The sequence below is a fragment of the Aulonocara stuartgranti genome (genome assembly GCF_965226115.1).
Source record: "Aulonocara stuartgranti genome assembly, chromosome: 20".
Taxonomy (NCBI): domain Eukaryota; kingdom Metazoa; phylum Chordata; class Actinopteri; order Cichliformes; family Cichlidae; genus Aulonocara; species Aulonocara stuartgranti.
Window position 1 is genome coordinate 16,847,937 of NC_138956.1, and position 25,013 is coordinate 16,872,949.

General features: G+C 41.7%; 1 long non-coding RNA gene across 1 annotated transcript; it reads left to right on the forward strand.

Annotated features, from left to right (window-relative positions):
• The first annotated feature begins 5,126 nt into the window (after window positions 1–5,126).
• LOC309697623 lies at window positions 5,127–15,047 on the forward strand. The gene is made up of 3 exons (XR_014273872.1): window positions 5,127–5,177; window positions 13,334–13,706; window positions 14,952–15,047. It is a non-coding gene; the product is annotated as an uncharacterized lncRNA (long non-coding RNA).
• The last annotated feature ends 9,966 nt before the right edge of the window (window positions 15,048–25,013 follow it).

Here is a 25,013-nt window from a genome sequence, read left to right on the forward strand (position 1 = left end):
GTCAGTGAAATCCTGGCTAGGACCTTGCAGTCTAGTTCCCGTGGTTTTGCTTCTTGCGTTAACACATTGTTTCCCTGTATACAGACACCCTGGACCTGCCCTTGTTCCCTACAGCGATCCTGGTGCGAGAGAGGAGGGAGAGACTGGTGAGATACCAAGAGAGACTGAAGAGGAGTGAGAGTGTCCCCCTGCTTTTCCCTGTGGATTCCCTGGAGCCCTGATCCCCGCACCCTTGTATTTAGCATTTTGTCACTGTCACACATTTCACCTGGTGTTTGTGAATGAACCCTCTGTTCTTCCTTTGAGCAAAGGAGTCCTGCGTTTGAGTTCCTCCAGTTACTGTAACATCTATACACTGTGAAGAAGGATCTTAGAGAAGCAAGTATTGCTGCCCACTGTACTGAAGATCTATAAGCAAAACGTGTAAAAGACATGCAGGTGTGTCCATTTCATGCTTTACCTATCCAAAATGTGAAATGTACACACATGCAGAAGTTGCAGGAAGCTGCAGTAACAGCAGAGGGAGATATTTTATTTCAAGCCCACATGAAAATAATCACTGGAAAGAATTTAATCAGATATAATTAGCACATTTACTTGTAAATACATATTAGCTGCCTAGCTTAAATCATTCACAGCGATTAAGGACCATGGAATGTACTTCATACATTTTTTGCTCATTACAGACTTTGTGGATTTTAACTATACTATCTCCCCATGCTGGTAATGCAAATTCTGCATGCAGTTAAGCAACTTCTTCATATGTGTCCATTCCATGTTTTGGAGAGGCAAAGTGTGAAATGGACACGGTGGACATGCGTGTCTATTACACATTTTGTCATGATACTGGGTTGCTATAAGGCCATTTCCAGACAATTTGAAATCCATCATTCTACAGTGTGAAAGGCTACTCACAAGTGGAAAACATTCAACACAGTTGCTATTCTTATCAGGAGAGGATTGTATAAGTACAGGATATTTGGAAGAGTTGCCAGGAAAATATTTTTTCCTCTGAAAAGGAAAAGGGCTTAGGTTTATATCTGAACAAACCACTCACAGAATGGTGTATTTGGACAGGACCAGATGGGGAAATGTTTGGCCATAATGCACAGTGTCCTTTTTAGCAAGAATGAAAGACAGAATATCAGCACATTGCATCCACAGGACTTGGGAAGCTTGCAGTCATTAAGTTAGCCACAAATTTATCTGCATACCAAAGTATTCTCAAACCATTGATAAGGCCATCTGTCTAAGAGCTAAACCTTGGTCCAAATTGAGTTCTGATCCAAAGCACACCAGAAACTCTACAACTGAACTGCTTAAAAAAAAAAAAAAAAAAAAAAGTAAAGGTGTTTCAAAGTCCAGACCTCAACCCAATTGACATGATGTGTCAGGACCTTAAAAGAGCTCTGTCGAAACAGCTCTGCAAACAAGAGTAGGCAGAATTCCTCCACAGTGACGTGAGAGACTAATAAAGTTATACAGAACATGATTGCTTCAAGTTATTGTTGCTAAAGGTTGTTCACTGCATTTCGTTGCCCTGTACCTGTGCATGTGCAATGACAATAAAGTTGAATTCTATTCTATTCTATTCAACATGCATCAGACACTGCTTCTGTATTTTGGCATAGATTTTGTTTTTCAATTTTTTTCTTATATTTTTTTTTTATTATCAATATTTAGTATAAAACTCATTTCATTAAATCTATTTATTTGAAATTAAATGTTAAAGACTTAGCTTAACGCTTACAAAAGGGATATTACATATTTTAATAACACAGGTTATGGTTTCGTGTTTTTCATCAAAATTTTCCATCCCCTCAATGCCAAATACCTTGTACCATATACGTTGGAAATAAGTAGTAGTGGCATGAAGGATATCTGACATTTACATGAGAAGTAGGATGCTTAGTAAATTAAACAGCAAGCAGTCTGATACTGTGATGATAGACAAGCAGGAAACTTTAGCTTTTCTTTCATTGTTTCCTGGGTGTTTGAAGTCGTGTCTTTGCATCAACTATCAATAATCCAAGACCTAAAGGCCTTAATTCTAGTGTTCCTTAATGTATAATGGCAATACACAGGCACTGAAGAAAACAAACATGATAAGGGATGTGTGATGAAATGTGGATGGCTCATAGAAAATTAGTATTAGTCTATAATGTTAAAGTGGATTATGAACAGTCATATTCCTCATGCAGAGCATGTTTGATGACCTGCATAGTGATACATGAGCCTCTGGCTTTTAAAGTCTGCCACATTAACATTTTTTTAGATTAAGATGGAAGCCTGTTTTTATGGACAATAAATACATTGCTGAGAATAAAAAATTCAAAGTCATAAATTCATCATAACAGTGGCTTTCCTGGAATAATTTCAACACTGCATGATTACAGATCAATGTGATTCTAGTTTTTATGGTGTATTTATTTATTTAGAAACGTACACCCCAATGAAGACTTTCTTTCGTGTGTATTAGATATTAAATAGAAAGAGGGTGAGAGATTAAAACAGTTTACTGGAGCGTAACATAATGTAATACAGAAAGGAGAAGAAAACAGCTACATTACAGCAATACTAATCACTGAAACTCTAATTTTATGCATCCATCCTGCAGACACAGCTGTGCCTAGCTTATATTTTCTGTATACATCTTTTTGTTTTTGGATTTAACCATAAATAAATAATTACTTTTTGCTGTTTGCTTTGTGCAGTCTTTTTCCAGTCGATAAAATGAAATAAAATTGAATTTAACTGAATTGGAAATTAGAGCAGTCTAGACTTCAATATTCCTTTCCTGACTTTGTGAAATGAAATGCAACAAATGATTATTTTCTATTGTGAATTACTGAATTGATATTAACTAAAATCATAAATGGTAAATAAATAATGAAAAAATAATTTCAACAGGAATATTCTCTTATCTAAAATCAACATTTAAGTTGAAATGTACGCAGAACACAGTACTTTTCTTCATATTTCTTATTTTTGGTTGAGAGAGACTACGCTTGTTGGCATGGAGGATGTCAGTGTTTTTTCCTGAGAAATGTTTACACATTTTTCTGAGACGTCAAAAACAATCTGACTTTCATTAGTAACTTTAATGCTATTCCTAGGCTGAAGCACTTATTTATAGTTTTTAAACAACAGGGTTGTTTGTGTTTAATTAAAAGAGAGTCCCACTGTGTTTTGATTAGTGGTACTATGGCTCACTCTATTCCTGCTAATTACTAGTGCAATTGTGTTTCCATTGATAGCCAGTTGGTCATCAATCTTCATGTTAAAAAAAAAAAAAAAAAAAAAAGGATAAACTTTAAGAAGTCACATGATCACCTCAGATTTCAGCAATATTAACAAGCAAACGACTCAAACATTTCACAGTTTAGCAGTCATTTGTAATGATGATACATTTCCATGTAACTGGTAACCCAAAAGGGACAATACATCATCATATAATTTTTCTGTTTAGTCATTGTGGATCAGCAACAGGGCCTTTAAAAATATGTCTGTCTTCGCATTGCATTCTGAACTTATTTATTTGGGCCTCTGGGCATTCACAACTTGCTGGTTAATCAGTAACACCTGACAGCAAAAAAGTTCTGGTTGCCTGAAAAGCTGGTGGAGATTTGAAGAGTAGAATGCCTGTCACCAAACTTAGATGTAAATGTATGACTTTATCTAGATGTTGTGTTAGTGACAATATTCAGTTCATTTTTAAAAAGATAAGACAAGTTTCTCATGACCTAAATGTATTTGAAAACGTTAGTTGTTTACATTTGCATTGGTAACCAGAAAACTACCCCTATTTTTAGTACATTAATCAGTAACATCTTAGTGTTTTAAAGAGTAGACAGTTCATGGATACTGAATACATGAATAGTTTAAAGAAAAAAAAAAAATTTTTAAATAAAAAAAAAAATAAAAAACACCAAGATATTTAAGAGCCTCTTTAGACAAGGAAAGAAAATCACCAGTTTGATGAAAAAAAAGACAGTCCCAGGAAAAAAGAAGCAAGAGTACTCTCTCCTGCAGACTTCATTAGCATGAACAGTCTCAGAAAATCAATAGTCAACAGCAGTTTTGATTAGAACCAAGCGCAATGCCTCTGGGCACTGATGTAGGTTCCATTAATGTTAATGTGTGCCCAGAATCAGCTGTTGGGTGCAGACTCAGAATCAGAACATAGGAGCAAACTGCTTTGGCTTAGAAATATAAGAGAGGGACAACATCTCTGTTCTCATATCTCATACTAATCATTTCACTTTACATCCCAACTGCAAGTGTCGAAACAGGAATTCGACTGCGGTTCAATTTCGTCTTGTGCATGCAATGAATTGTTTTAAAAAATAGGCAGTATATGCAATATACATCAGTCATTGTCATGACAGGGCCTTATATATAATCACACCTTGACTCATGTGATGAGGCACATGAACGACTCTCTTAAGGGACAACTCCCAGTAGAGCTTAAATACCTGGGAATCTGAAGAACTGACGAAGCTTATCCAATGAGAGGAGAAACGTCTTGAAGAAACTTAAAGAAGTCCAACCACTTTTCTTTCCAAGCTCCTTAAACTAAAAGGTTTGCAGTTTATAAGAAAAGACTCCAGGTGAGAACTACATGACCTTCCTAACACAGTCACATCAGTACACCTGCCTTTATTGATTTAGAAGCAGATTTTGCGTACTCTTGTTTTTGCCAAGAGTGCTGCCCTGTGATCTGCTGAAAACAAACAGGAAAAAAAAAAAAAAAAAAAAAAAAGATAAAACAATATAAAAACCCCAACCTGCTGGTCTCAAGAACTATAGCCCTAGTGAGATTGTTTGGAATGCATTTGACTGCCACACACACACACAAACAGCACACACACACACACACACACACAGCACACACACACACACACACACACAGCACACACACACACACACAAACAGCACACACACACACACACAAACAGCACACACACACACACACAAACAGCACACACAAACAGCACAAACAACACACACAACACACACACACACAACACACACACACACAAACAGCACACACACACACACACAAACAGCACACACACACACAAACAGCACACACACACACAAACAGCACACACACACAAACAGCACACACACACACAAACAGCACACACACACACAAACAGCACACACACACAAATGTTACACCCCTGAAAACAGGGGGAAAAGAATCACGAGAGTGATTATGACTTGCGTCTCTCATGCAGTAGTTTATTGCAGTGAAAATGAGCAGAAACGTTTCACATTCTGTACTGCTAAATGTCACATGGTGGAAGAAAAACACCAAACAATAAACCGAAACACCAAAGTGCTTATCATACATATACTTGAGCAGGCCTCCTGATAAAATGGCTGACAACCGCGGCGTTCTTAGCTCCTGCCGTTATCACAATGGCCATTACACAGTACAAAACACAGTTCAAAACCGCCACGTATATGTGCACAAAACTGCAATGTAATGCTTCTAACGCTTACAAAACAATGAAGGGTTACCTCTTAAATATCTTAACAGTGTACACATTGGAAATATATCAACTTTTAAACACTTTTACCTGAAAACAGGGGGAAAAGAATCACGAGAGTGATTATGACTTGCGTCTCTCATGCAGTAGTTTATTGCAGTGAGGAGAACGCGCGAAAGCCCCCTAGTGGAGAATAGAGACACTACTAATCGAGCCCAGAAAAGGCTTACTAGCCGATCACTGATGTATAGATTGTAGTTCTCTTAAGTAACATGAAAGCCATTAATATAACATGAAAAATAATAAACTCTTAACCACTTTCTTACCATATTTACATTATTTTCATCCTTATATCAACAGATATGAATTAGTATTAACTGAACAGTTTTATATGCAGTAGTCCTTCAACCTGTCACACTCTCCCCCACTCAAAAAATGTCGTCCCGACATTATACCAACAAGATGCTTTTCAGTCTATATTCTCTTGTAGTCAGGACATCAACAGTAGAGTGAACCAATGTCCTTAATTCTGTGGGTTTAACACCTGTTTCACCACAGTCCATCACTGGTGACTGAAGACAAAGTCTCTAACCAGTCCATATGTGAGTCTTCACAAAGTCTATTGTCTATGGTTATAATCCACAGATGGGGAAAAGTTCATGTCTTTTTCTTGATGACAGTCTTTAAGTACAGTTCTCAAGTCATCAGTGGAAAAGTGTCAACTTACATTTGCTGGAGTCCATACAAACCAATGGGCTGGGTGCAGTATGACTGCACAGCTGGAAACCATGGAACCAGGCCCGGGTACACAGGAAGCAGTTGCGGTGCTGGCTGAACACTGTAGCAAGATGGGGTGCCCAGTTGGTCATACGTCATCCGTCTTGGCGGGTGTCTCTTTCGCTGTGGCCGCTGAGGTGTCTCCTCCTCAAGTCTCTCGAGTACCACAGGTGGAGGAGGGGCAGGTATGTCACCTGCAGTGGGCTCTGCCTCCTCACAAGTTGTCTCCACGGCAGCTGGGTCAGGCGCCTCCAGATGGTCTCCAGCAAGAGGCTCTGGTGTTGGTGCAAGAGCAGGGACTGAAGCTGCGGGCTGAGACGTTGCTGTGAGACGTTCTTGTTCTGATGGCTGGGACACAGGTTGAGGTGGTGTGTAATGACAGCGGTATTCATCAACACTGCCCTCATCATCAGAGTCTGGCACAACAGCGACAGGTTTATCAGTCTTTTTCTGTTCATGTCTTGTACGATGATCTTTTTCAGGCACTTTTTCAAAAGGTAAGTGGTCACATGACATAAGCAAGTTTCTGTGAAGCACTCTAGAGCGCCCTCTGCCTCTCTCCGGTCTTACCTCATAGATAGGGAGGTCAGGCCCCATTTGTCTGACTACTGTGTGAACAGTGTCCTCCCAATAGTCTCTCAGTTTCCCTGGGCCTCCTCTAGGTGTCAGGTTTTTGACCAGAACTCTCTCGCCAGGTTGTAACACAGAACTCCTTACTTTTGTGTCATAGTGTCTTTTGCCCTTTTCAGCAGCTTTCTTTGCATTCTCATTTGCTATAGAGTATGCTTGTTCCATGCCCTTTCTCCATTTTTCAACATAGTCTCTGTGGTCACTAAAATCTGTTTCTGAGTACAGTCCAAAGAGCATATCTACTGGTAGCCTGGGTGACCGTCCAAACAGTAGGTAAAATGGGGAGTAGCCAGTGACTTCACAACGTGTGCAATTATATGCATACATTAACTTGTTGATAGATTCCTTCCAGTTTGACTTTTGTGTTTCAGTTAGCGTTCTAAGCATTTGCAACAATGTCCTGTTCATACGTTCAACTTGACCGTTCCCCATTGGGTGATAGGGTGTTGTCCTAGAACCGGCCATGCCACACAGTTTCTTGAGCTGACTGAATAGCTGATTTTCAAATTCACCTCCTTGGTCATGGTGAATGCGACAGGGGAAGCCAAACTTTAGGGCATAGTCATTGAATATCAGGTTTGCAGCAGTTTTGCCTGACTTTGAGGTGGTGGCATAGGCTTGGGCAAAACGTGTGAAGTGGTCAGTTATCACTAGAATATATTCATAACCGCCTTTGCATTTTTCAAGATGGAGAAAGTCTATACACACCAGCTCAAAGGGCTGCGTAGTTACAATGTTTGTTAAAGGAGCTCTTGTTTCATGGCTGGGCTTTTTCTGCTTTACACAGGAACAAACGTTGGTCACATAATGCTCGATGTCTGCCTGCATGTGTGGCCAAAAGAAGCGTTCACGTATCAAAGACACTGTGCGATCAACACCTTGATGGCCCATATTATTGTGCAGCTCTTCAAGTACAGTCTTTTTGAACTGATCTGGCAGGACTAGCTGTTTCCGGGCAGAAGTGAGCCTGTACAAGATGCCATTGTTATCTAGTCTTAACTTGCCCCACTCTCTGAACAAGCATTTTGTCTTAGGGTCAAATGTTCTTAGCTCTTTGGGCAGTGGTTTTGAATCTGTCTGTTTACACTGTAATACAGGGCTTATAACAGGATCAGACTTTTGCGCTTCATTAAGCTGTTCTTTTGGTATGGGTGTGAATGTTGCTTCTGCTGGCTCACCGTCTGCTGTGACTGACATTGCTGCAGCTGAGAGTGTCCATGCGGCAGGTGTGTCTTTCTGTACCTCAATGGCCTGGATAGCAGCTGCAATAGTGTCCGGTGGCACTTCCTCAGAGCAGTCTCTCATCAAGGTTTCGACATCAAGTGGCATTCTTGATAAAGCATCTGCATCACTGTTTTCCTTCCCTGGTTTGTACTTAATGGTGAAGTGAAAATCAGCGAGCTCAGCGACCCATCTTGATGTGGTGGCATTCAGTTTGGCTGTTGACAGAATGTACGTTAGCGGGTTGTTATCGCTATAGACAGTAAATGTTGGGGCATAGTACAAATAGTCTCTGAATTTGTCAGTGATAGCCCACTTCAATGCTAAAAATTCTAGTTTTCCTGCATGGAAGTGGTAGTTTTTTTCAGCCGCTGTTAGAGTACGGGAGCCATAAGCAATAACTCGCAGCTTACCATCTTGTCTCTGGTACAACACTGCGCCTAGCCCTTTGTGTGAGGCGTCTGTGTGTACGATGAACGGCTGTGTGAAATCTGGGAACCCCAGCACTGGTGGGTGGAGCAAACAGTCTATTAGTTCCTCAAGCGCACGTTGATGCTGGTCAGTCCACAAGATTTGTTTTGAGGAGGGCACAACTTGACTGGCTCTCTTTGGTCTTGCCCTTGTCCCTTTTGTGGTGTCTGAGTTCTCTGTGGTTTTGTCAGCTTTTAACAGTTCATACAAACAACCTGCTTTTCTGGAGAAGTCTTTTATGTATTGTCTGTAGTAGGAGAGAAGGCCTAACATTTTTCTGAGCTGACCAACATTTTGTGGTTTTATACCTTTGAGTGCTTTGACTGCTTCAAAATCTGCAGGATCCACTTTACTGCCCTCTGCAGACACTATTCTGCCCAAATAGCGCACCTCAGACTTAAACATGTCACACTTACTTGGCTTAAGCTTTATACCAAAGCCTCTCAATCTCTGGAGCACTTTTCTCACGTCCTCCAAGTGATCTTTGAACGTTTTGCTGTAAACTAATGTGTCATCCAGATAGGGGATGCAGATGTTGTCGCGCAGCCCATCCAGGCACTCTTCCATACAGCGCTGAAATGCTGCAGGGGCATTCATAAGTCCAAAGGGGATGCGAATCCACTCATATAATCCCCAGGGGGTCACAAAAGCAGTGAGTGGACGACTTTCTTCTGACATGAACCCCTGGTGGTACGCTTTCCCCTGATCTAAAAGCGAAAACCAGGAGTTTCCACCCAAACTGTCCATAATGTCCTGGACGCGTGGGATGGGCTGGCGATCAGGATGGGTTTTCCGATTCAGGTCTCTGTAGTCTATGCACAGTCTTAAAGTACCATCTTTTTTTCTAACACAAACAACTGGTGAGGAGTATGACGAGTCTGACTTCCTGACCCAGCCTTGTGCTATTAAATCATGCAGGTAACTTTTCATCTCTTGGTAGAGCGGCCGTGGCACAGACAGGTATGTTCGTTTGACTGGTTCATTGTCTTTGAGTGATATGGTCATTTTCAGTTTTTCAATACAGCCTATATCATTGTCTGTTTTAGAGAAAGACTGGCATTCCTCTCTGAGCATCTGTTTTGCTAATACTCTCTGCTCTTCACCCAGGTGGCTAAGATCTACAGGTGGGTCCCACTCTTCGCTAGCGCTACACTGGGCTTGTGTATTTGTCTGGTTAACAGTAGCTACAGATGTGGCTTTTTCAAACACCTGGGCAGGTAAAACAGCTGTAATAGTCTGAACCGAGCCAACTAATGTACGGCCTGGAATGACAATTTCATGGTCAGTTGGGTTAGAGACACCTAGTGTTATGACAGGTAAAGTACCCTTCTTAACTTTAACCAAAGTGTCAAAAAACTCAAGATTGTCTGGCCACTGGGGGTTTAAGTCTGGCTCAAATATCATGACCATATCTTGTTTAAATGGCCCTGCTGCTATACGACCCTCAACATGCATGTGGCTTTTTTTTGGTACAGTAATACAGTCTTTCTTTGTCATCACTTTGTACTCGTCAACTGCATCTGCACTAACAGCCTGTATAAAAGCTTTCACCTTGTGTCTTTTGAGGCTGGGAAATGCTTTTCTCACTGTGCTGTACAGTTTAGCTTGGTCAGTCTTATTCACAATGTATTCAATTACATTGTAGCCTATAATAGGGCATGTGAGCTGAAAGCCTTTCATTACCAACATGGGGATGGTCAATTTCTCAGTTTGTTCAGTTCCGGAAACAAGTTGGAAGGTTGTCTCAACCCACCCAAGATATGGCATGTTGGTCCCATTTGCTGCGGTCAGGGTGAGTTCAGATGTGTCCATAATATCTGCTACATCTCTCAGCTCTGTGTGTGGCAGATAGTCCTTTTTCCACTTCTCATCGATGATTGATACCTGTGAGCCTGAGTCCCATAGAGCTTGAAGCCTGTGGCCGTCCAGAAAACACTCAACCAGACATTGCCTGCCCACCAGAGATGTGACTTTGTGAGGGGAATAATTTACATGAGCTGGCGACAGTGGTACCTGGACAGTCTCATTTTCTTTCTTAGTCTTTAAGCCAGTGCATTGTCTCTTATGTTGTCTCCAGTGTTGTTTCTGGCATGTTCTTGAACAATAAAGTGCGTTTTTACATGCTGAACACTGTCTCATGCCTGACTTTTCTTGTTTACACTTGGAGCAATGTTGGGACTTGTGGATGATGGGCATGGTTAACACTCGTCCCTCGGTGGTAACCATTGCTGGTTTAAATGTTTCTCTTTATATGGTCTCATACCTCTGCTTCTACATCCAGCCTGAAAGTGTTCTCTACTCCCACAGAGGTAGCAGTGGGTGCAGCGCTCGTTGACTCCATTCTGCTGGCAGATGTGGCACCTCCTCTCACGGCGGGCTGGACTACCTGTGTAGTGCTGTACAGGATACTGAGGGGGTGGTGGCCTTTGACGGGGGCCCTGGAAGCTATAATACTGCTGGTCCCTATCATACTGCATAACTGGTGGTGGGGCATATGACTGAGGACCAGCCACCGGCTGCTGTAGAGTCTCTTTAATCTGAGCTATCTCTGCACTGAGACCTTTCAGGGAGGCTACACCTGTCTTAAGCTCCGCTAACTCAGTTAAAAGCTCGGGTGGTATCTTAGCTTTAACTTCTTTCACAGGGTTCTTAGCTGGTGACACATCATCTGACTGCACTGCACTCACACTTGTAGCAGTCTGTGATGCTAAACATCTCTTCTTGTTTTTCCTTTCTGCCTCATTGGCACAAGCCATATTTAACCTCTCTAACAGGAGTTCATCAGGTGTCTTAGAGTCTAACAGGAGTGGCTGCATATCTATCCTGACACTGTCACTCTGGAAGCCTGTGAGTATGGTGTGCAAACACATACGCTGAACTAAAGCTGGGTCGTATTTGAGTCCTGACTCAGATTCTTGGGAAGCAAATAAGACTTTCTGCTTTAGATCTAAAACTCTCATCAGGAAGCTTTGAGCAGTCTCTTTTGGGGTCTGTACCTCAGAGGCAAGTTGTTTATACAGTTCGGTGGCGCTCTTCTCCTGGAAATGGGAGCGCAGTATGCGGCGTAGAGTCGGAAGGGTGAGTTGAGCTTTTCCCTCCAAATAGCTGCGTAGTTGTAGACCTGGCAAGATAGCTCTGATGACAGCATCTACAATGTCAAGCTCTGAGTAACCTCTGCTCAGTCCATTTTCGATCTGGTGAGCAAGACTGGAAAATGTCAGTTTGTCTTTTTGACCTGGTTCGCCAATCTGGCCTGATATTTTGAAATCTTTCTGCCAGTAAGGGCTTGGTCGTTGGGGGGTACTTGACACAGATGAGTTAGGGACAAAGCGATTACCTTGGGAGTGAGAAATAATTGCTGTGTTAACTGCATTAGCTGTCTCTGTTACCAGTGAGGTTGCAGTATTTGGTTGCTCTCTGTGTCCTGAATCACCCTCTTCATTTGCATTTGGTTCAGTCTCAACAATTGTCTCTTTCATTATTTCAGCAATCTTATCATTAAGCAACAACAGTTCTGACATTCCTTCATCCTCAAGTACTGTTATACCTTCTCTCTCAATGTGTATTTGGATGTGTGTTAGCAGTGACAGTCGTGTTTTTCTGCTAACATCTATTTTCTCTGCAATGCCAAGGAACTCGCAGATTGACACTAGTTGGTCTTTGGACAGAGTGTGCATTTCACGCACAACCTCTTCTCGCAGCTCTTCCACCGAAGACATTGTGGCAGTAGGCTGGAAGAATTTTGCATGTACGGGTGACGCTGAGCTGAGTCGCTTTTGCAGCCCCTGATGATCTCTGGCTGGCCTCAGGAAACATGCGCTAAAACACAGCTACCAGTTCGCCTCGACAGCAACACTTTCCTCACTGCAGTCTGCCTGGGTTGTAGTGGGGGGGATTTAGCTGGCTTGGACTACGATGTGCAGATTGTGGACACCGGACATCTAAGCAGCTATCCCAGCGGTGCCTCCAAATGTTACACCCCTGAAAACAGGGGGAAAAGAATCACGAGAGTGATTATGACTTGCGTCTCTCATGCAGTAGTTTATTGCAGTGAAAATGAGCAGAAACGTTTCACATTCTGTACTGCTAAATGTCACATGGTGGAAGAAAAACACCAAACAATAAACCGAAACACCAAAGTGCTTATCATACATATACTTGAGCAGGCCTCCTGATAAAATGGCTGACAACCGCGGCGTTCTTAGCTCCTGCCGTTATCACAATGGCCATTACACAGTACAAAACACAGTTCAAAACCGCCACGTATATGTGCACAAAACTGCAATGTAATGCTTCTAACGCTTACAAAACAATGAAGGGTTACCTCTTAAATATCTTAACAGTGTACACATTGGAAATATATCAACTTTTAAACACTTTTACCTGAAAACAGGGGGAAAAGAATCACGAGAGTGATTATGACTTGCGTCTCTCATGCAGTAGTTTATTGCAGTGAGGAGAACGCGCGAAAGCCCCCTAGTGGAGAATAGAGACACTACTAATCGAGCCCAGAAAAGGCTTACTAGCCGATCACTGATGTATAGATTGTAGTTCTCTTAAGTAACATGAAAGCCATTAATATAACATGAAAAATAATAAACTCTTAACCACTTTCTTACCATATTTACATTATTTTCATCCTTATATCAACAGATATGAATTAGTATTAACTGAACAGTTTTATATGCAGTAGTCCTTCAACCTGTCACACAAACAGCACACACACACACAAACAGCACACACACACACATACTGAGTGTGTGAATAAAACACAGGAAACCAAAGTAGAGCTCAAAATATATATATTATGTTTGTTATGAGACATGTATAGACAGATGTACAAAAAATAAATAAATATGCATATATATCACAAACAAAAATAATGTTGACAATACAAAACAGCTTATTAGGTTCCAAAAGGAGGTGGGATGAGGTGTAGTCCAGTATGAGATTTTGTTTAGTTCCATAGACCTGTGATAGGTCATGTGTCAACAGTTTAATTCAGTCCATAGGTTTACGATTCCTACCGCAACGTAGCGGTGGTCGGGTGGCTCGCCATCTCGCGCTGATCAGGGCTGATCGCGGGAGAGAAAAAAAAAACCTAACAAGGTCAAAAACATAAATTATCATTCACCGAAGAAAATGAAACAGCATTCTACTGCTGTGACAAAATAAATCCATAAATAACAAAGACAAGTAATTAATGCCATGTTTCACACAAAAATCAATAAACCATCATCTCTTATAATGAATTTCATTCAAAATACTATTATAGAAAAACATTCTTATGGGTCCCATCAAAGTATATCAGCAATAAAGCTAATAAACATTATCCAAAGTTAACCAAATATATTTACAAAACTCATTTAACCACAGGTGTTGCGCAACAGATTCAATAATCTCAATGGAATTTAACTATGCAAAATCTCATAGGCCGTTTTGGCATTTCATCAGAAAAGTAACAAAAAACATCCAAAACGGACAAAACTACAAAATTCAAATAACTCGTTCAACTCTAGATACGTTAAGTCAACATTCGGCCATAATGGAATAAACAAAAACAACAATATTCAATAAATAAAACTAGTAATTGCACTTACTGTCGCTAGCCTAGCATTAGCTTACCGGCGTTTTAGGATGCGCGATCGCGGCTCCGCATGTTCATTAATTGTGACAAAACAAAAGAAACAAATAACTAGTGATGTGTCCTGTGTGTCGAAGCTTCGAATCGTGCGTCGGGTAATCGCGGGGGCGTTTTTCTGAAGCGCGTATCGAGGCTTGCTTTGATTACGTATGCAGTGACGTTCGAGGCCTCGCGGGCAGTCCGTACCACGTGACTGATTCAGGGACTGGTTCATCGGTTCGCGCCAGATTCGAAATAACATGGGCAGGAAAACAGCTGATTCCCCATCACACCATGTTGTGGAATTGGATTACGTACGTGCTACATAGTTACTTGTGCATTTTTTCTTCGATGGAACCAGCAAGGAAGAGATGTTTTTTATTTTTATTTTGTCTCTCCTAATAAAGTATGCACACAGTAATAAATATCACAAATGATAAACACCAAAATATAAATAAACAACACTACACATCCTATAATCTGATTTCTGTCTTTTAGTTTATTAAAAAGTGAAGCACCAAACACTAGTTTGTGTCATTATCCAGATGTACATAAGGTTTACACATCATTATAATCAAAGAGCCCGCTTCACTTGAATTGTCCACTTGATGGCGCAGTAGAGCAAATGAATCATCACAATGCTTCGAACCATGAGTCGACCAATTGGATGGAAAGCTTCAGTTCATCATGAGGCTTCATCTCACCATCACTACAAATAACTCACCGTTGAGTCGATTGTGAGGTAGTGTAAAGATGAATGGTTATTGCACGCTGTCAACTGGTCTGTAGTGTAAAATTTGTCGATATCTCACAAGTACGCCAACCACAGGGACAACAGCAGGCAGAGGAGCAGGGAGACGCAGCTGATTGACCCGGAACTTATACAGGATTCATTCCCGCCACAATAAAGGGACTGGCGGAAGTGGGGTCAGAAGTTACCGTGGTTACACTCTACCAGCTTTGCACATCTAGAGACTGAAATCATTGCCCATTCTTCTTTGCAAAACAGCTCCAGCTCAGTCAGATTAGATGGACAGCGTTTGTGAACAGCAGTTTTCAGATCTTGCCACAGATTCTCGATTGGATTTAGATCTGAACTTTGACTGGGCCATTCTAACACATGGATATGTTTTGTTTTAAACCATTTCATTGTTGCCCTGGATTTATGTTTAAGGTCCTTGTCCTGCTGGAAGGTGAACCTCCGCCCCAGTCTCAAGTCTTTTGCAGACTCCAAGAGGTTTTCTTCCAAGATTGCCCTGTATTTGGCTCCATCCATCTTCCCATCAACTCTGACCAGCTTCCCTGTCCCTGCTGAAGAGAAGCACCCCCAGAACATGATGCTGCCACCACCATATTTGACAGTGGGGATGGTGTGTTCAGAGTGATGTGCAGTGTTAGTTTTCTGCCACACATAGCGTTTTGTATTTTGGCCAAAAAGTTCCATTTTGGTCTCATCTGACCAGAGCACCTTCTTCCACATGTTTGCTGTGTCCCCCACATGGCTTGTGGCAAACTGCAAACAGGACTTCTTATTGTTTTCTGTTAACAAGGGCTTTCTTCTTGCCACTGTTCCATAAAGGCCAACTTTGTGCAGTGCACGACTAATAGTTGTCCTATGGACAGATTCCCCCACCTGAGCTGTAGATCTCTGCAGCTCGTCCAGAGTCACCATGGGCCTCTTGGCTGCATTTCTGATCAGCGCTCTCCTTGTTCGGCCTGTGAGTTTAGGTGGACGGCCTTGTCTTGGTAGGTTTACAGTTGTGCCATACTCCTTCCATTTCTGAATGATCGCTTGAACAGTGCTCTGTGGGATTTTCAAGGCTTGGGAAATCTTTTTGTAGCCTAAGCCTGCTTTAAATTTCTCACTAACTTTATCCCTGACCTGTCTGGTGATTTCTTTGGACTTCATGGTGTTGTTGCTCCTAATATTCTCTTAGACAACCACTGAGGCCGTCAAAGGGCAGCTGTGGAGCTGTTTTGCAAAGAAGAATGGGCAAGAATTTCAGTCTCTAGATGTGGAAAGCTGGTAGAGACATACCCTAAAAGACTGGCAGCTGTAATTGCAACAAAAGGTGGTTCTACAAAGTATTGACTCAGGGGGCTGAATAATTACGCACACCCCACTTTGCAGTTATTTATTTGTAAAAAATGTTTGGAATCATTGATGATTTTCGTTCCACTTCTCTCGTGTACACCACTTTGTATTGGTCTTTCATGTGGAATTCCAATAAAATTGATTCATGTTTGTGGCTGTAATGTGACAAATGTGGAAAAGTTCAAGGGGGCCGAATACTTTTGCAAGCCACTGTATATATGGACCCAGGGGAAAAAAAGTATTTTGATTTTTTTCAGATAAATCAAATTCAAATTCAAATTCAAATTTTTATTTGTCACGTACACAGTCATACACAGTACGATATGTAGTGGAAAACTTGGACAACTGCTCGTGACCTAAAGAAAACAAAAAAGGAAAAGGCTATGAATAAGAAAGGAAATAAATATGAAAAATTAAAAAGGGTAAATTTAACTAGGAAGGAATAAAATATAAATTAAGGTTAAAAATGAAATAACTGTACAACACAAATTAGAATGAAGGGTAAATTTAACTGGGAAGAATAAGATAAAGATAAATATATAAATTAAAGTTGAAAATAAAATAACTGTACAACAAAATACACAATACACAATATAGAACTATATAAGAATGTATGAAGAAATCTAAATATAAATAAATATATACACAATAACAGCAGCTGTACAAGTATTAACCGGAAATGAAGAATATAGTGACCAGTGTTGTGCAAAACCAAAGTCCAGAAAGTCCAGTGTGTGTGTAAGAACCATATGTGTGGGTCAGTACTGTGTGGTGGTGTGATTGAGAGACCGTATCGCCTGCGGGAAGAAGCTCCTCCTCAGTCTCTCTGTGTTGGTCTTCAGGGAGCGGAATCGCTTTCCTGACCTCAACAGAGAGAACAGTCTGTTGTTGGGATGGCTGAGGTCCTTCACGATCTTCCTGGCCTTGGTCCAGCACCGCCTGCTGTAGATTGAGTGCAGGTCAGGGAGCTCGGAGCGGATGGTGCGCTCAGCTGACCGCACAACCCTCTGTAGAGCTCGTCTGTCCTGCATGGTGCTGTTCCCGAACCAGGTTAAGATGTTTCCCGCCAGGATGCTCTCTATGGTGCACGAGTAAAAGTTCCTGAGCACCTTGGAGGGCAGTTGGAAGTCTCTCAAGCGTCTGAGGTGGTAGAGACGCTGTCGGGCCTTTTTCACCACGGTGTTGATGTGACAGGACCATGACAGGTCCTGCGTGATGTGAACTCCGAGGTATTTGAAGCTGTCCACTCTCTCCACTGGGCACTCGTTGATGACGGGGGTCTGGTAGTTCCTCTCCTGCTTAGTGCTGAAGTCCACTATCAGCTCCTTTGTCTTACTGACGTTTAGAAGGAGGTAGTTCCTCTGGCACCAGTTCTCCAGATTCCTAATCTCCTTCAGGTAGGCCGTCTCGTTGTTATCAGAGATCAGGCCCACCACGACGGTGTCGTCAGCAAACTTGATGATGGTGGTGGAGCTGGTAGTGGCCACACAGTCATATGTGTACAAAGAGTACAGCAGGGGGCTCAGAACACACCCCTGGGGGGCTCCAGTGCTGAGAGTGGTGGAGGCTGAGACATGTCCGCCCATCCTTACTGCCTGTGGTCTGCCAGTTAGGAAGCTGGAGATCCACTGACACAAGTGTTGCGTACTCTTGTTTATATATATATATATATATATATATATATATATATATATATATATATATATACATATATATATATATATATATATTAGGGGTGCAACGATACACAAAATTCACGGTTCGGTTCGATACTTTGGTGTCACGGTTCGATATTTTTTCGATACAAAAAAAATGTTCATGCCTTTTTAATTTGTCATTTATTAAAATTATAAATATATATTTTAACTCAAAAGTACAGTTTTTAAATTTAACCCTAACCCTTGTGCGTGTTTTTTATTTTGACAGCGAATGCGCACCTGCGGACCACTTATGTGCACCCCTGGTTATTTAGCTCGTCATATTGCAGCCACAGAAATTCTTTTGTCCATGAAACCATAAAGCTGCACTTTCTTTTTGCCTTATAGACTGATTTGTCATAACTTTTCCGTTTTGTGGTAAGCTTTTCTTTGGCTGTCACTTCTTCACCCTGACCTGTCTTATTTGGCTCAGCAGAACTAAAATATATATCTGTCTGTGAAGGTTCTCAGTCATCCAGGTCATTGTAGTCAAATATAAATCCTGCTGCTTTTACACACGCACTCACATAAGCTCAGCGATTCTCTGCGCGATCAACCTCTCACATGTTTAAGCTGTGGGAGATTTCACTTGTCATGTTTGCTCAGTAAGCTAACGATTGATAAGACGATGTCAGAGGAATTGGTGCACAAATTATCATCACTCACAGATCAGTGCTGTTGCTCTCTATACACAGTTCGCACGATTGCAAAGTGAAAGCAAAAAAACAAGCGCAAATTCAAACGCGATTTCAATATGTCACATATTGACAGTGGCTCACCGATGCCAATGACATAATAACCCAGCTACATTTCCGAAAGAATGCAAAAGCATTGACATATATTTTTCCTTCCTACAATAGCCCGACGGGCAGGGCAGAGATAGATTTTGGTACCCCGACTGAAAAAATCGCTAGCCCCGGGACGTTGGGCTAGCGATATTGCGAGCCCTGTATCTGATTGAGGAATCACTCATCTTTGGAAAAGAGAGTTTATTACAGAGAAATGTCTCTTTCCAAAATAAAAGCTATACTATCCGCTTCTTCTGGGCTATATTCTCAGCAGCATATTAAACAGCTGTCTAAATGACTCGGCTAAAGCTAGTAGCATGCTTGCTTGTTTTTTTTCTGCTTCCACTTGTCTTTGCACTAGGATGATGTCAGCGTAAATGTGCAGTCATATTCGTCGTGTTCCCACTAGTGCTTTCAGGTTAATCTCGTTGAAATGACCTTAAGGCCACAACACGGCAAATCTCCGTTAACGAGCTACCGCCGATCGCCCCGTGCATGGGGCTAGACAGTGTTCCAGATCTACTGGCGTTTAGATCTACTGGCGTTTAGATCAACTGGCGTTAGTCGAACAGATGTGTGGCAGTCTTACGTTTCAGGAGCTGCTACCGACAAACCAGCAAAAAAACGCCAAATGTGTCATCTGTGACACTTGTGAGGTTATCTCAAACACACTCCGTCAGTCTTGATGCTGTTGAACAACAAAATGTTTAAAAATGTGGCGAGTTTACCTGGTGATATCCTCATGCGCGACGCGATCGCGAAAACAGCAAACAAGTAATACCACGCCGATGTTGTTCACAGGACAGCAAGAGTAAACGATCGGGAGACTGTAGTCGTCATTATCGTTCCCCTTGCACGGTTTATTTCTCCGAATTCAGCGTTTTTGCTTCACAACTAAAGCAAGCAGTTTACTTTGTGCACTAACATGGACTCGAGTCAACCAGCGCCACCTCTGGCCAAGTGCCACAGCCTACAGCCAGATCAACCTGTGACACACATCTGCAGCACGTTTGAATTCGTTTCATGCACAACACATTTGTACCTTTCAATTGTGTGTTTGTGCGTCATGCAAATAAACCTTTGAAATGAATGAAATGACACTAATATTTCACTAGTGTTGTAACATCACATGTCGTTAGTGTAGTCTGTCTGTGTCTTTACTCTGCGAACAAACATTTTAGAGTTGGTTGTTATATACAGTCTGTATAAGTGTGGATAATCTAATAAACATTTGTAAGGAGATGGCAGTTACTGTGAATGTACCGCAGGTGATTAGTAATAAACAGTCAGACAATGACTCTGACAATCTCATTCAATCTTGCAGACTGAATGCACCTTCTGTGGAAAGTGGCATCACACAGTGTGTCTGGACTTCCCCTGTGCAGAAGGCGACTACAAATGTTGTGCATGCTAAATAAACAGAAAAAAGTGATCCCTGTTGTCTTTGCTCACTGATTGTTTTCAGTGTTGACAATCCACATTGCTGGCATTGCATCTGTCAACATGTTTGTGGGTAGATTTGGATGTACCAGGGGTTAGTGCAGCCACTCAGCCTCTACTCAATGTGATCATAGCAGCAGGTGCAGATGTGTCACAAGTTAATCTAGTAGTAGGCTATGGTAGTAGTGGACTGACCTCTATTTGAAACTGCTCCAGCTGCTGTGTGATAGTGGATCTGCTACAAATTGAAGATCATATGGAAGTTTTGGAAATTAACCCTTGTATTATGTTGAAAAACAAAAAAGTGACATTGATTTTGTTGCGGGTCATTTTGACCCGTACTGTGTAAATCCACTCAGAATTATCCAAAAACTGCAATAAAACAATAGCAACTTTATTTCCCATCAGATAAACATGTAGAACACAGACATACAACAGTGACTTTCCATAACTATTTTAGGAACAATTTGGTTTTTCGTTCTTACAAACACATTTCTGTTGAACTTGCCCAACGTTCTCAGTTTTTCAATGCTCAACATTTTCGATGTTGTCCACATGATGGACAGAATGTAACTGTGTGCTTTCTGCAGATGTACTTCTTGCATTTCTCACAAAAAGTGCTTGTTTTCAAACAGGAACCTTCCTAACTAAGATTTAAAACAACAGATTTCTACATCTCCTCCAGTCTCACAAACAGATGACAAACCAAGCTACACACCTGAGTCACTGACTTTCTTAAATCCACTCACTCTCACTGGCTGTTTATTACTAATCACTGTGTAACTGCTGTAAATTCAAAGTAACTGCCATCTCCTTACAAATCTTCATTGGATTAACCACACTTATACAGACTGTATATCACAACCAACTCTGAAATGTTCGTTTGCAGAGGGAAGACACAGACAGACTATGCTAACGACATGTGATGTTACAACACTGGTGAAATATTAGTGTGTCATATATTTGTTCACGACATTTTTCTTATGGGCAAAAGTATTGATATAAGGATGGTGATTCTTATGACTATGTGTATGTCGTTTGGCATTTTGTACAAATGTAGGCTGATAATAAATACATGATATCATTTCATTCATTTCAATGGTTTATTTGCATGACGCACAAACAGACACAATTGAAAGGTACAAATGTATTGTGCATGACACGAATTCAAACGTGGTGTAGATGTGTGTCACCAGTTGATCTGGCTGTAGGCTGTGGCACTTGGCCAGAGGTGGCGCTGGTTGACTCGAGTCCATGTTAGTGCACACAAAGCAAACTGCTCGCTTTAGTTGTGAAGCAAAAACGCTGAAACCGGAGAAATAAACCGTGCGAGGGGAACGATAACGACGACAAGAGTCTCCCGATCGTTTACTCTTGCTGTCCCGTGAACAACATCGGCGTGGTGTTACTTGTTTGCTGTTTTCGCGATCGCGTCGCGCGTGAGGATATCACCAGGTAAACTCGCCACATTTTTAAACATTTTGTTGTTCAACAGCATCAAGACTGACGGAGTGTGTTTGAGATAACCTCACAAGTGTCACAAATGACACATTTGGCGTTTTTTGCTGGTTTGTCGGTAGGAGCTCCTGAAACGCAAGACTGCCACACATCTGTTCGACTAACGCCAGTTGATCTAAACGCCAGTAGATCTGGAACAACGGCCAACACGTTAACGAGCTAACTGCGCTAACACACTAGTTCCCACCCATGTAATTGAGCATTGCATGGCACATCCAACATACTGTTTTACTTTAGTCCATGACTCGCTTACCTTCAGGGTCATACGTCACATGAAAACCAAAATAATTCCAAACGCCAGATCTGAAAGAGAGTCGGGGAGGTCCATGTTGTAAGGAGAGCTTAACTTCTGTCTCACTAGCTTGCCCTGCGCTCTTCCTTCTGACGATGCTGTCTGTGTTGAGCGCTCAGTGAATATGCGTTCGACTACTCCGCCTAGGCTGCACTGTCGACCCTAGGCGGAGTAGTCGAACGCAGATTCACTGAGCGCTCAACACAGACAGCATCGTCAGAAGGAAAGTTGATCAAATAAATTACAAATTTTGTATTGTTCGATACATATGCGTACCGAACCGAAAGCACTGTATCGAACGGTTCAATATCGATACGAATATCGTTGCACCCCTAATAAATATATATATATATATATATATATATATATATATATCTCGACTGTGGCTCAGGGGGTTGGGAAGCGCATCTGTAACCGGAAGGTCGCCGGTTTGATCCCTGGGCTCTCTGTCCTGGTCGTTGTGTCCTTGGGCAAGACACTTTACCCTACTGCCTACTGGTGTTGGCCAGAGGGGCCGATGGCGCGATATGGTTGCCTCGCTTCTGTCAGTCTGCCCCAGGGCAGCTGTGGCTACAACCACAGTTTGCCTCCACCAGTGTGTGAGAGTGAATGAATAGTGGTATTGTAAAGCACTTTGGGTGCCTTGAAAAGCACTACATAAATCCAATCCATTATTATTATTATTATTATTATATATCTCTATACATATCTCTCTCTCTCTCTCTCTCTCTCTATATATATATATATATATATATATATATATATATATATATATATATTAGAGGTGCAACGATATTCGTATCGATATTGAACCGTTCGATACAGTGCTTTCGGTTCGGTACGCATATATATCGAACAATACAACATTTGTAATTTATTTTATCAACTTTCCTTCTGACGATGCTGTCTGTGTTGAGCGCTCAGTGAATCTGCGTTCGACTACTCCGCCTAGGCTGCACTGTCGAGCGCAGATCCACTGAGCGCTCAACACAGACAGCATAGTCAGAATGAAGAGTGCAGGGCAAGCTAGCAAGACAGAAGTTAAGCTCTCCTTGCAACATGGACCTCCCCCATTCAGATCTGGCGTTTGGAATTATTTTGGTTTTCATGTGACGTATGACCCTGAAGGTAAGCGAGTCATGGACTAAAGTAAAACAGTATGTTGGATGTGCCGTGCAATGCTCAATTACATGGGAGGGAACTAGTGTGTTAGCGTAGTTAGCTCGTTAACGTGTTGGCCGTCTAGCCCCATGCACGGGGCGATCGGCGGTAGCTCGTTAACGGAGATTTGCCGTGTTGTGGCGTTAAGGTCACTTCAGATTAACCTGAAATCACTAGTGGGAACACAACGAATATGACTGCACATTTACGCCGACATCATCCTACTGCAAAGACAAAAACAACAAGCATGCTACTAACTTTAGCCGAGTCATTTAGACAGCTGTTAGCACATGATTCTCCTTATGCTGCTGAGAATATAGCCCAGAAGAAGCGGATAGTATAGCTTTTATTTTGGAAAGAGACATTTCTCTGTAATAAACTCTCTTTTCCAAAGATGAGTGATTCCTCAATCAGATACAGGGCTTGCAATATCGCTAGCCCGACGTCCTGGAGCTAGCGATTTTTTTCAGTCGGGCTACCAAAATCTATCTCTTCCCTGCCCGTCGGGCTATTGTAGGAAAAATATATGTCAATGCTTTTGCATTCTTTCAGAAATGTAGCTGGGTAATTATGTCATTGGCATCGGTGAGCCACTGTCAATATGTGACATATTGAAATCGCGTTTGAATTTGCGCTTGTTTTTTGCTTTCACTTTGCAATCGTGCGAACTGTGTATAGAGAGCGACAGCACTGATCTGTGAGTGATGAAAATTTGTGCACCAATTCCTCTGACATCGTCTTATTAATCGTTAGCTTACTATGCAAACATGACAAGTGAAATCTCCCGCAGCAAGCTTAAACATGTGAGAGGTTGATCGCGCAGAGAATCGCTGAGCTTATGTGAGTGCGTGTGTAAAAGCATTTCAGTTCTGCTGAGCCAAATAAGACAGGTCGGGGTGAAGAAGTGACAGCCAAAGAAAAGCTTACCACAAAACGGAGAAGTTATGACAAATGAGACTATAAGGCAAAAAGAAAGTGCAGCTTTATGGTTTCATGGACAAAAGAATTTCTGTGGCTGCAATATGACGAGCTAAATAACCAGGGGTGCACATAAGTGGTCCGCAGGTGCGCATTCGCTGTCAAAATAAAAAACGCGCACTAGGGTTAGGGTTAAATTTAAAAACTGTACTTTTGAGTTAAAATATATATTTATAATTTTAATAAATGACAAATTAAAAAGGCATGAACATTTTTTTTGTATCGAAAAAATATCGAACCGTGACACCAAAGTATCGAACCGAACCGAACCGTGAATTTTGTGTATCGTTGCACCCCTAATATATATATATATATATATATATATATATATATATATATAAAAACACCCAGCACGCCCCTGCGGGCGGTTTATCCTTCAAGCTCGGGTCCTCTACCAGAGGCCTGGGAGCTTGAGGGTCCTGCGCAGTATCTTAGCTGTTCCCAGGACTGCGCTCTTCTGGCTCAGAGAAGAGCTCGAGAGGATGTGGAGGGTGAAGGTAACGGTGGTCCCCGTGGTAATCGGAGCACTAGGTGCGGTGACTCCCAAGATAGGCGAGTGGCTCCAGCAGATCCCGGGAACAACATCGGAGATATATATATATATATATATATATATATATATATATATATATATATATATATATAATGAAACCTGGATCCCCCGTAGCCGGTTACCAAGATTACGTGAAGTACCCTCAGAAGGTCTGCTAGATGATGTTAATGCAGCACTACGGGCAATACCTACAACCACGATTACCGACACTAACAAGCTGATCTACAATACGGCAGCAGTGATCAGTGAGATGCTACAAGTTGAACAGCCA